Here is a 13,411-nt window from a genome sequence, read left to right as displayed (position 1 = left end):
CCTTAGAGCCAACAACCCCTGGGGGCCTCACTTGTACTCCTGAACAAAAAAAAACCCACTCACATGTCCACGGTCCTGCTGCTGCTCTGTCCCCAGCCTCTTCAGGTCCCCGCAGGACCAGGAATCAGCTTGGTCCCATGACTGCTGTGGTCAATCACAGGCCTTAGCGGTCACAGCGGTTTGAATGCTACGTCAAGGCCGCCATTGTTTGCCAGCTGATTGCATCTTTTATGCCACAGTAAAATGGACTGTCCGCAGCGCATAGCCTCATGTGAACAGGGATGTGCTGTGAACCACAATACAACCCTCCCAGTGTAAAAGCTCTGACTGACCCGCTAGATCATCGATTATCTGCATTTACACGTTCCTGTGGCTGTATGCATGCGATAATCATCCCACCGTGGCCACCACCGTCTGCACAATTTTGCAGGTAAAGCCAAGGTCTTGCCTTCAAAATCGTGGTGGGTAGAGTTTTGTCCGCAGAGCGTGTAAACAGGGCCTTAATCTACACAGACCGTTAATCGATTATCCACAGAGCGGCACAACGCTGCGGAATATGTCGGCACTGCACGGCACACAGCTACGGTAACATTACCAGACAGAAAATGTACATTTCTCGGTCAGATCCTCTTAACAAGTTCTGCCTCTGACGCCACCAGATATAAGGCAGCTATCCTATAAGTCATGGATGCTCAACCTGCGGCCCTCCAGCTGTTGCAAAACTACAACTCCCAGCATGCCCTAATAGCTGTAGGCTGTGCAGGCATGCTGCGAATTGTAGTTTTGCAACAGCTGGAGGGCCGCAGGTTGAGCATCCCTGCTATAAGTCAATGTGCCTTGAGACATGACTTGGACCTCACAGCGATAAGAGAGACAGTACCCCCCCAAACCCGTGATCTGGGCACTGGGTGGAGCAGACGCTTTCTCGACACAGGACCCGGCAGAGGAATCTGGAATGTGAGGAATTCCCAGATAACATCATTCTGCAGGAGGGGGGCGGCTCCAGGTAAAACAACAATCCAGCTGCCAATAAACTGCAGGCGGGAGGCTGACACTCTAAAAATCCCCCACCATGTCTGCCGTGTTGTCATCAGCAGTGTTTGCCAAATGCTTTTACCCTCTTCCTGCCAGAGATACTGGAAGGCGTTGCACCATTCAGGAAGCTTCAGTTACACAGGCTGTGTACAGGTTGATAAAGCCAAAACCAGGGCAAATCACACACTCTGTGCTCAGCAAGGGGTTAAAACAAATCAGATATAATGAGAGCAGGCATGCGGCAGTAGTGCAGAGCTGAACGCAACACATCCATATGGTCATAGAAGATTAGGAAGCCAGAGTCATAGCATGGCCTTCCTACGTGCCAGGCGAAGAGTCAGTGTGTTGCCCTGCATTTAAAGGGATCCAGTCACCATGAAAGTACAAGGTAAGCTGCAGGCAGCACGTTATAGAGCAGGAGGAGCTGAGCAGATTGATATATAGTTTTGTAGGAAAATTCATTTAAATTCCTGCTCATTCTGGGCTTTAAAGTCCAGGAGGCGGTCCTATCAGTGACTGTGCGGCACCTGAGGGGTTAACGGCCGCTGATCGCAGCTTCCTGTCATATAGGCTGGGCACCGCCTCCTGTATTTCTATTAGACGTTAATTATCATTGGTGGCGCAGTGCGCCCACCCCTCTCTCCTCACAGGGGGGGAGGGAGAGAGTGACTCCTTCTCCCCTGTGCTGCTGAGGGAACATGGCGCGCTGACAGCAGCGCGCCATGTTCTGCCATAGCGCGCTGGACACATTATCGGCAAGGTTGGATGCTGATACCGATAACTTTAAAAATCATGAACATCAGCCGATAATATCAGTAACTCCGATAATCAGTCCATCCCTAATACAGAGAAAGCTGTCAATCACTGATAGGACCGCCTCCTGGACGTCAAAGCCCAGAATGAGCAGAAATTAAAAATGTATAAATTAAAAGTTATACTAAATCTTTTCCTATAAAACTATACATCAATCTGCTCAGCTCCTCCTGCTCTATAACCTGCGGCCTACAGCTCAGAAACCATGTGCAATGTGACAGGTTCCCTTTAAATACTCTGCCCAGGGTAGAGGGGATTGTTAGCCTCCGTCTGGCACCATGGGGCGATATTGGGGGAAGACAAAACATGCAAGCAATATATATTTGAGGTTTACCTGCGAATTTGCAGCAAAAGCAGCAAATGTGAATTTCAAAACCATTTTTACTTCTTTTTCTCACAATTCACAGGAAAATCTGCAGTGGTAAATCCGCAAGGCCTGTCGTGTGCAGGAGGCCTGATACACAGCAAAATGGATGATAAACCACAGTGGCTACACCGAGATATGCACAAAAAATGCAGGCTTTGCTGCTGCAGAATTCAAGCAGTACCCCAAGGGTGCGTAACACCGCGTATCACAGCACCAGCTATATAAAAGGAGCTGACCTGCAGCAAGCCAATTGTTTCTATGGGTTTCACCCTCTGTAATGTAAATCCACGGCAAAATCCTTAACTACACTGCCAATGTGCGTGTACCCTAAGGCCCCTTTCACACGAGCAAGATTTCCGCGCGGGTGCAATGTGTGAGTTGAACGCATTGCACCCGCACTGAATCCCGACCCATTCATTTCTATGGGGCTGTGCACATGAGCGGTGATTTTCACGCATAACTTGTGCGTTGCGTGAAAATCGCAGAAAGCTCTATTTTGTGCGTTTTTTTCACGCAACGCAGGCCCCATAGAAGTGAATGGGGCTGCGTGAAAATCGCAAGCATCCACAAGTGCGGATATGGTGCGATTTTCACACACGGTTGCTAGGAGACGATCGGGATAGGGACGCGATCATTATTATTTTCCCTTATAACATGGTTATAAGGGAAAATAATAGCATTCTTAATACAGAATGCATAGTACAATAGGGCTGGAGGGGTTAAAAAAAAAATAATAATAATAAAACTCACCTTAATCCACTTGATCGCGCAGCCGGCATCTCTTCGGTCTTCATCTTTGAGGAATAGGACCTTTGATGACGTCACTGCGCTCATTACATGGTCCATCACATGATCTTTTACCATGGTAATGGACCATGTGATGACCGGAGTGACGTCACCACAGGTCCTTTTCCTGTGCACAGCAAAGAAGAAGACAGAAGAGATGCCGGCTGCGCGAGCAAGTGGATTAAGGGGAGTTAAATTATTTTATTTTATTTTTTAACCCCTCCAGCGCTATTGTACTATGCATTCTGTATTCAGAATGCTATTATTTTCCCTTATAACCATGTTATAAGGGAAAATAATACAATCTACACAACACCGATCCCAAACCCGAACTTCTGTGAAGAAGTTCGGGTACCAAACATGCCGATTTTTCTGCACAAAAAAAAAGCATGTGTTACTTTTTAGCTTTTGGTGCGGTTTTGCCACAAATCTCACCATTGCATTGCCAAGGGTGAAATCAGCACAAAAAAGAAAAAAAAAAGGGCACAAACAACTGACATGCTGCAGATTTCAAAATCCACACGGCAGGTCAATTACCGCACATGTAATCCCATCCACTTCACTGCTACTGTGTTTGGGCTCGTTTACACGAACGTGCGCTGCCCGTTGCCGTATCGCGGCCCACATTTGCGGATCCGAAATACACGGGCACCGTTCCGTGGACATTCATTTCAATGGGTCCGCAAATCCGGAGATGCGGAACCGAACGGAACACTACAGAAGCGCTACGGGGTGCTTTCTGGGGTTTCGTTCCGTGCTTCCGCACTGCAAAAAGATAGAACTTGCTCTATCTTTTTGCAGAACGGAAGGATCGCGGACCTATTCAAGTGAATGGGTCTGCGATCCCCATCCGCCTGCCCCTTAGGCTGTGCGTTTTCTGCACGAGAATCCACATGAAAAAAAAAAAAAAAAGACGCATGTAATCTGCAACGTGTGCAGGCACACATGGAGAGTCCACCGCAGATATTTCTCAGGCCTACAGATTAGCCGTAGCGTCAGAATCCACACCAAACTGTGCAAAAACTTTGCTGCAGTTTTGGGCAGATTTCACCCTCTGTACTGCCAGTGATATCTGTAAAGTCAGACTGGCATGCAGCTATCACTGCTGCCGGTGGACGAGATCTCCTCCCCTTTGCTGTTCTTCGCACGGAGTGAAAGTACCCTTACAGAAGGTAGAGACCCTTAGATGGTTCAGAGGAAACCTGTACCACGTATAAGGGTCAGAATGTACTCGCCTGGACCATCCACACAAGATCCTAATATATTTGGCATATGGTGAATTCGTGGCTTGGGTTTTGCAGCTGGTGAAAAGACGGATTTTATCCACGATTCTGATTAAAATCCTGTAATGTTTAGGAAGCAGCTCACTTGGTTAGGACTTGTTCACACACGCTTTCTGCTCCTCTGGAATGTGCGCGGAGAGGCATTTTGCTGGGAGTACAGGATCTGCTATGTGATGTGGAGTGCACGCTCTGGGTTACTGAGCACATGAAGTTCAGAATCTGCATTTTTAGGATCCAGTTTCCACCTTCTTTTCCTATGCACTCCACTGCCGGCCATCACATTTACAATAAGCATTGGTTAGTACAGGAGTCATCACTAGAGCCTCATTCATATTGACACGGTAAGGGCACTTTCACAACCGTCAGGCAGTTCCGTCGCCGGATCCGGAAATCCGTATGCAAACGGATATCATTTGTAGACAGATCCGGATCCGTCTGACAAATGCACTGAAATACCGGATTTGTCTCTCCGGTGTCATCCAGAAAAATGGATCCGGTATTTATTATTATTTTCACATTTTTACGTCAATGGGGCAATTTTAATGCCGGATCAGGCATTCCGGCAAGTGTTCCAGAATTTTGGACTGAGAAAATACTGCAGCATGAAAAAAAAAATAAAAATGGAACGGACACAGGAAGAAAATACATTTGTTTGCATGAGCCCTTAGAATGTGTTTTAGGCACTTTTTGTTCCTAGTTAGAAAAAAGGTGTTGCTCAGAGGAAATGGGGTGCAACATACTGAAAACGGTTGTGGCCTAAAATGCACCACAATTTTAATCTAAAGCAATCGGTGGTACTGTCCTCTATGCAGAGCAGCATCAAAGCAACCAAAAAATACACTATGAGAAGAGCTGGCGCACGTCCTAAACCAACATTTACAGGGCGTCACCTCAACGCCCACCGCTGCCTGGAGGATAAACCGCAGCATGTGCCATCTTCATCCGTTTTTCCAAGTCAATGGGTCAGTGAAAAAAAAACCTGACAGAACACGGACGTTATCTGTGTGTGGTCTGTTTTTTGATGGTTGCTAGGAGACTGGGAGTGTATTCTTCAGGTTTTTTCCAGCTATACGAAAAACTGAAGACAGACTGAGGCAACACGGATGGAAAACCTAACAAACTGAATGCAGTGTGAGACCAAGCGGATTCACCGACAGAACTCTGACAAGTTTTATATTGTTAGTCATAAAAGATAAGCCTTAAAGAGGTTACGTGGATAACCCGCCAGGCTGATGGAGTTGGGGGGGGGGGGGGGCGTCCTAGCATCCCATTCCCAACTTTATAGCATGTATTTGGCTACTTCCATCCAACTTTATTGATACGGACGGTGCATTTACCTGCTGCTAGTGGATAAGTAAGGTCTGGGGCCCAATTAGGAGCTCCTTCTAAATACGGTCATTAATAGAAGTACAGTATTAGGCTTTTCTATTCCACATACATTATTATCCATAATTCTGAATATCGGATAATCTGGCACCTATCCAAAGTATGCAGTATCCAACGTCAATCACCCTAATAATATCATGGGCATCAGCACCCAGCTGGTGGGGTGTATGGGCACCTCATACTGCAAGCCCATGTCATACATCTGTTCAATACAAGACATCAGTGCCACATGCCAGCCATACCCTGCTGCTACCCACCTGATAACTGGCACCTGCAGTTGGCGCTGTACACAGAACCCGTCCGCCATCTGGGAGGCAAACAAGCCACTCACACAAGATAAGCAGCCATTAATCTGCCAGGCACGGACTTGACGACCACGCTTAGAAGAAGCAGGGGCAGCGTGCACCAGTTATAGCAACCCATAACCACCACAATATCAAATACAAAGCTGACGTCATGCCAGGCCTATCATCCAACAGTAATACCAGCCAACAAGCCTGAAAGACGGGATGGAAGGCATCAGGGCTCCCGACGGGGTACGGTCTGTATTTTAGGAAATACCTGTGTTCCCCATGAAATAAGTTCCAAGAAAAGATTTTATGGGGACAAGGCTGGTGACTTTGGGTGGCAGAACGACGGTACTTGATTAAAATGCTGATCTTCCTAATCACAAACCCAAGAAGAGAGAAATTATCAGTGGTACACGCATGTCCAGGGTTAATATCCAAGAAGCAGAAGGGACAACAGCCTCCATCATCCATCACATACAGAATAATGCAGCGTGTCAATCAACCCCTTTTAAATTGCCGGGGGTCTCTCAAGCTCAGGGGTCGGCCTTTGTAAAGGATGAGCATGCAGCAGGTTCCTGTCTGTAGTTGGATTAATGAAGGCTGGGTTCACATCCAGCGCAGTAATGGGTCCGAAAACTAAACATCAGCGCCCAATGGACCCCAGTGACTGTTCTGCCACAGACGGAGGTCTAATAATGGTGGATGGATGTGGTGGTCTCTGCTGCTTGAGCAGGGGCTGTCTTTACCACTGGGCAAACGCTGGGCCCCAGATATTCAGAGGGCCCCCTGCTGGCCATTGGAGGCTGGTTGAAGCAATGAATAAAAGGTCTGGACCAGGGAAGCCCTTCCCAGTAGGAGAAGTGCCCAGGCTGCACGGCTATACTGACAATGGGGTGGTACAACAGGGGCCCGAAACATGCTCCTGGGAGTAAGGACCATGCCCCTGTGGCGTATGTGCATTCACTGTCTTCACAGTGATTTGGTGCGGTCCTATACCCACTGCTAGTATTGGATTTCTGTTAAATAATATGTGATATAATATTAATTGGTATTTAATATAAAGGATGTCTTACACTACACACTGACACCATCTATAGTGATACACTTGGCGATGGGAGGTCTGTATGGGAACGTCAAGACCTAGATTTGAAGTCTACCATATATGACAATGTATAAGCCCATACATTAGTAAGACACGGCTGTATCTATGGTATAAATGATTGACAGGGACAGACAGGGGGTCGTCTTCTCACTCTCACGTCTGTTGGGGGTTGTTTGCTGAAGAAGATGGAAGACACACATGGAGCCCGAGAAGGAGGTTCCTACCCTACAGAAAGGATACTTTAAGGACATTCATATTCACACATGGACAATAGACTAAACTATTTATTTTTATGAAGACCAATAATAAAATAGCATTATTAATTTTTTTATAGAACTTGTTGAATCCTGGCGAGGAGTTCTCCGGGCGTTCCTTACTCCAAATAACGCATACACTAGATTTGGAGAGGATTACCAAACCAGTTGTTATATTTTTTTATACAATTTCTGAAATAACCATGCCAACTGGAAATGTCCAACACATTAGACTGTATTTTACCATCTGTCCTCTGAGACCAAACTGGCCATTTGCTAAAAAGTCAATCAAGAAATGTGACCACCCATGTGCCCAACAGAGTGCCCAGGGACGGCACACTGACCCAATGGTTTAGTTCACACACACCTGTCTTTCTGCACTGATTACCTGACCTGAGTAGTGATCGCATTGGCAGGGCCAATCGGCACAATACTGCTGGACACTACTGGAATGATGGGACGAGCAGTCTCGGTGCTAATTCAGATTATAGGCCCTAAGATTTGTCACACTACTTCCTACTTCTCCTCAGTTGCTAAGCAGCAGACAGAGCAAAAGAGCCAATAAGTAGCTGGACGATTCTCTAATGTATCAGTAACAAGGAAAAGTCCATTTTTTACAATTTCACCTTTAAAGAGCATCTGTCAGCAGGATCAACCCTACCAAACTAGGCATACCGCTTGTGGCAGCTTTGGACGGAAGAGTTGAGCAGAGCTGCTGGGAGGGTCTGCTTGACTCCTAAATCCGAAGCCACCGCCTCCCACTTCTGGGTGTACGCTGACGTCAGGGCTTAAGAAGCAACAGCAGATCCTCTGCGCATGCGCAGACAGCTCTATGTCCCCTGATGAAGCCTGTTTAGGTGGCACACGTTGGGAGAGCGCACATAAAGGTGTCCCGCATACAGTCGAGGCAGAGGAACTGGTAATCAGGCCAGGGGGTGCGCAGCGGGCGCCCCACATTAACAGTGTGCGCACCAAGCAGCGATGACGGCTGCACACGGAGTCCTGGGTCCTGATGAGGCAGGAATACTGATACACATTATCATTAGCAGGTTCACTCACATTACCATCCTGCCTCTCTGTTCCACGTCATAATAGAGTAACCATTAAGTGACAACACATCTGGTGTCTCCGCGCTACCACAGCATCAGAAGCTACGCCAGGTAAGTACTCTCTGTGTCAGGGGCATTATAGGTCTTGGATAACCCCTTTAAATAAGGAATCATTTGAATCAGTGCACATCCACCTTGCCAGAGGGCATGCTTGGTTTAATAGGGTTGATACAGTCGGAGATCCATAGTATCATATTGTGGGGATGCCCTGCATCGCCTATAACCCCAGTTTATCTGTATATGCAAGGTCTTGTTTTTTTTTTATTTTTGTGATTACTACAAAAAGCACATTGAACCCCCATCCCCTGGTTCCAACTACCACATAGGTCACCCTGGAGCCACATCCAAATCAGGACTACATCTACTGGTGTTAACCTGGTGAAGAGGATGGCCCCCTCCTTGAACTGATCATGAACGGTCCCACTACTGGTATCTGTGTAGCGAGGCAATGCCGACAGCCCTCTAGAGCGTCAGCTCTTTGCTGTGGCTAACTGATGCTGGGCTTGACTGTGGGAATCCCCTCAATTACCTCCATGTAGAATTCAATTGTCCAAAGTGAGCATAGCCCTGTGGTGGTCTGCTCCTAGGCTACAGTAATGCAGCTCCTGGTGGGGGATGGGGGGGTGACTGCTCGTTCCTGCTCCTCTTTCTTCAGCGATCTCACTCCTCTAATTACCAAAGACGTATGTTCACTGAAAAGAAGAAGTGTGAAGAGGAAGTGCAGGAGCGAGCGGAGGAGAAGCACTTGGTAACGCCACCTTATCCTGTGTGACAACCCTGCCAGGACTGCAGTAGGCACGGCACAATGGCTGCCCATTATTCTCTGTCTGGGTGGGGAGCAGCACCGCAGCCTCTGCACCTCCCCGAAAATCTATGCTGCCCAAAGTGACAGACTGAGTTCAAAGATTATTATAAAGCCCTTAAACTGCCCTCATGTCAAATTGTTAAAAAATATTAAGATTCCAAATAAAGAATTAAAAAGTTAAAATTCCTAGTTATGTTTCGGGCAAACCTGGGCGAGACGGCTGCCATTAGGGCCCCCAAATACACAGCGTTGTTCTGGTGTGGTTTATACGGATGACGTTCGCGAGCATTCCATATTTTGCGGAACGGAACAGCTGGCCCCTAATAGAACAGTACTATCCTTGTCTGTAATGCGGACAGTAATAGGACACGTTCAATTCTTTTGCGGAACGGACATACGGAAACGGAATAACTTCCGTTTTTTTGCGGACCCATTGAAATAAATGGTTCCGCACATGGTCCACAAAAAATAAATAATAATTTGAACGGACACAGAGAGAAAATACGTTCGTGTGCATGAGCCCTAACGGAAAGATCTGCACCTGTTCTGTGTTTGTGACCCGCACCTGGTTTGGGATCACAATAAGGGTGTATTCACACGGCCGCATCCGTTCCGCAATTTTGTGGAACAGGTGCGGACCCATTCATTTTCAATGTGCCTGGAATGTGCTGTCCGCATCCGCATTTGCGGATCTGCACTTCCCTTCTGCAAAAAAAAATAGAACACGTCCTATTCTTGTCCGTAATTGTGGAGAATAAAAGGCATTTCCTATGGAGAGTGCCGGCGATGTGCAGTCTGCAAAATGTGGAACGCACATTGCCGATGTCCGTGTTTTGCGGATCTGCAAAACACATACGACGTGTGAATGAACTTTAACTGATGGAAATCGCTGACCAAATAAGTAAAGTGTGAACTCGGCCTAACAAAAACATTAAAGGGGTTGTCCGAGTTATGTTTTTGTATGTTTCTAACAAGGCAAATGTAAGGACTTTACAATTCACTTACTTTATCTCCAGTTGCTCCTTTCTCATCTGCTGCTCATTGCTCTCTCCCTGGATTCTTGAGGAAAAACATTAACCCCTTTAGCTGCACAGACTCAGGGCTGAAGGCTTTACTGAGTAGCTGCAGGCAGTGAGGAGACAAATGCTGGGCACAGGAGCTGACAGGAGTTCTGCAGAGCATTGCACAAGAACAGGTAGGGGTAAGATCCTGCGTGTATCAGCATTATCATTGTAGTGTACAGCTGGGACTTGTAGTCCTACACATACAACATGCTGCAGAGTCTCCCAGCAGGCAGACATGTCACTCAGGGCAGAGCAGGGGGAGGGGCACAAATATTCATGATGAAAACCTCAGAGATTGTTGTTATTGCAGGTAAACAAAGGGCCAGAAGAGAATCGGGGAAATAAGGAAATAGATATTCTTTTACCTAAAACTTGCTTAGCTCAGTTATATATTGCTGCCCATCAGATTTACAGTGCTATATTTTTTTTCATAACTCAGACAACCCCTTTAATAGCAAAAAAAAACACTTACCTGTCATGTATTCTATGTCACACATAGGCTTTCAAGCTCAATGCAAACGATACACCAAAAGCTGCAAAAGTGCAGAAAAATGCCATTAAAAACCTGTGTGACGCCCAACTTACACCTGCCATATAGTGATAACCCCCCCCATCCTCCGGAACTAAATCGGACATTCAGGATTGTAGGGACAACTCTCCTAGGGCTATACCGGCAGCCAAAAACAGATGCAAAAACCCAGAATTTCTGCAGAAGACGTCCATGGTTACAGTATGTCATGACACATGGTCGCGGCGGCAAATCGCAACCAGGAACATCACAAGCTCGCCATGAAAGAAGCGGCGGACATGCAGGCGGGACCGCCCCTCCATTCAGCTCTATGGGACCGATACAGTACATGCCTGCGGCTATCTCCAGTGAGCATGTGCGTCCACCACGCCAAACAGGGGGACACCGGCCCTAGTTTCTGTGACCGTAGGGGGGGCCCCAGACACTTATCCCCTATCCTGTGGGTAAAGGATAAGTTGTTGTGATAGGACATCCCCTTTAAGGGTAAACTCACATGCGGCCAATTTTTTGCTAAATTTTTCCGTGTCTGAAATATCATTCCATACGAAATCGGTGCTGAAACGGTGACATGGTATGGACAGGCAGCGGCCTCCATTACTGACCGCTACCGCATGCTTCCCTATAGGAAGGGGCTGCAGATCTAATAAAGAGGGATGAAAGGCCACGGGATGGGCACAAGCTGGCGGCACAAGACCTCGTGTGCGGTACTGGGCGCCTATTCCAATGTGAACAGAGCCCGACCGTTACAGGCAAAGGTTATAGGTCAGACGTAAAGCCGTAGTCCATACCCTGCATGGTGGGCCGCAGGAGGCGGCGGTCTACACCGGGGGCGTGAACCGGATTCTTTCCTTGATCCGTTTACGCCGGTAACATGACGGACACACATCACCTGTCTGATGTGAATTACCACTAATGGGGGTAACAATCTGACAAGACTACTCCTCCTATCATCAACATGCACGATGTTGGGAGTGATGGTTCCCCCCTCCCATCAGCAGAAGACAGCAGGAATGCGGATCCGCACAGGACACGTGGAGGCACATCTATAGACAAGCCGGGCACCACAAGTCCCAGCAGTCAGGCACAGCTCTGTACTTTACATACAATCACACGCGCTATGTCACCTAACACTTCCAGACTGAAAGTTCACACACTCGGGCGAGAAAAACAACCAGCCATGAACATAGAGAGAGCCCGCGAGCCCCAGGTGACGGTGACCCCGGCTGTGTACCTACCGGCAGCTGCGGAGACCGGAGCCCAAGTGCCTGTGCGCGTCCCCGCCCCGCACTCTCCTCAGCAGGCGCGCTCCCGCTCCTCCCTCCTCACGCAGGCGCGCTCCCGCCTCTCCCCTCCTCTCTCGTCTTGCTTCTTCGCTCCGGTCTCGTCAGCTCCTTCCTGGTCACCATTGTTCCCCTTCCTGCTGCCCTCACCGGCCGGGCTGTCCCCAATAGGCGTGTACGGTCCCCAGCCCAGCGGCCTCCTGAGGGGTCCAGCTGATACCAGTGCAGACCTCACAAGTGTCCCCCTTTTAAAGGGACAGTCCCTATTTTGGACCCAAGTCCCTCTTTTCTCCTAAAAGAGAACCTGTCACCTGGATTTTGTGTATAGAGCTGAGGACATGGGCTGCTAGATGGCCGCTAGCACATCCACAATACCCAGTCCCCATAGCTCTGTGTGCTTTTATTGTGTAAAAAAAAAACGATTTGATCAATATGCAAATGAACCTGAGATGTGTCCTGTATCCGGAGACGAGTCCAGAGTGAAGGAGCCCAGCACCGCCCCGCGTCCTCAGAATCTCCTCCTTGCTCCTTGACGTCAGAAAGCTAGAGCGCCGTAATCCCGCAATGCGCGAGCTAGCGCATGCGCAGTTCGTTCCCTGAGACTGATGCCAGCACAGGGAAGGAACACTTTGACGACACTGCGCATGTGCTAGCTCGCGTATCGCGAGATTACGGCGCTCTAGCTTTCTGACGTCGTGGAGCAAGGAGGAGATTCGGAGGACGCGGGGCGGTGCTGGGCTCCTTCACTCTGGACTCGTCTCACGGACAGGACTCATCTCAGGTTCATTTGCAAATGTATCAAATCGGTTTTTTACACAATAAAAGCACACAGAGCTATGGGGACTGGGTATTGCGGATGTGCTAGCGGCCATCTAGCAGCCCATGTCCTCAGCTCTATACACAAAATCCTGGTGACAGGTTCCCTTTAAATGTCCCCCTTTTTGATCCGAGGTATAGATCTGCGTTATTACATTTACAATATGGATCCAGAAAGTATGTTAGAGCCGCCTTCTATATTATTTCATTATTTGATGCAACTTGGATTTTAGAAATTTCTATATTCAGATAATTTTTGCATTATTGTGGGCTAAGAAAATCTATAAATATACAGGGAAAATGGATCTTTCACACAATGAACCGTAAGTGTCCCTCTCTGACTGTCCAAAGAGATGGGAGGTGTGGGAAGTACTCAGGACTCGAGGAAAGCTGGGTGACTGCCCTTGTGGAGCTGGAATGGCCATCTCCCTGACACTCCGTTTTCCCAAAAATAGTTTTTACCCAGTTGTCAGAAAGGGACAAGTGAGTGGA

General features: G+C 47.9%; 1 protein-coding gene across 4 annotated transcripts in view; it reads right to left on the bottom strand.

Moving 5' to 3' along the window:
* The window catches only part of PIK3CB (phosphatidylinositol-4,5-bisphosphate 3-kinase catalytic subunit beta), a 168,332-nt gene extending 156,190 nt beyond the window's left edge, over nt 1-12,142 (bottom strand). For 2 of the 4 annotated variants that reach the window (XM_040427834.1, XM_040427838.1), the window contains exons 1-2: nt 12,059-12,142; nt 10,767-10,827 (exon numbers count right to left, since the gene is read on the bottom strand). The gene's annotated coding sequence lies outside the window, so the exon portion shown is untranslated. Of the gene's footprint in view, nt 1-8,954; nt 9,079-10,766; nt 10,828-12,058 lie in introns of those variants that run through there. The other 2 variants (XM_040427835.1, XM_040427836.1) reach the window with 2 other exon arrangements.
* Nucleotides 12,143-13,411: the final 1,269 nt, after the last annotated feature.

The sequence above is a fragment of the Bufo bufo genome, chromosome 4, assembly GCF_905171765.1.
Source record: "Bufo bufo chromosome 4, aBufBuf1.1, whole genome shotgun sequence".
Lineage (NCBI taxonomy): Eukaryota > Metazoa > Chordata > Amphibia > Anura > Bufonidae > Bufo > Bufo bufo.
The sequence above is the reverse complement of the archived record's forward strand: the minus strand, read 5'-3'. Positions and strand labels throughout refer to the sequence as shown.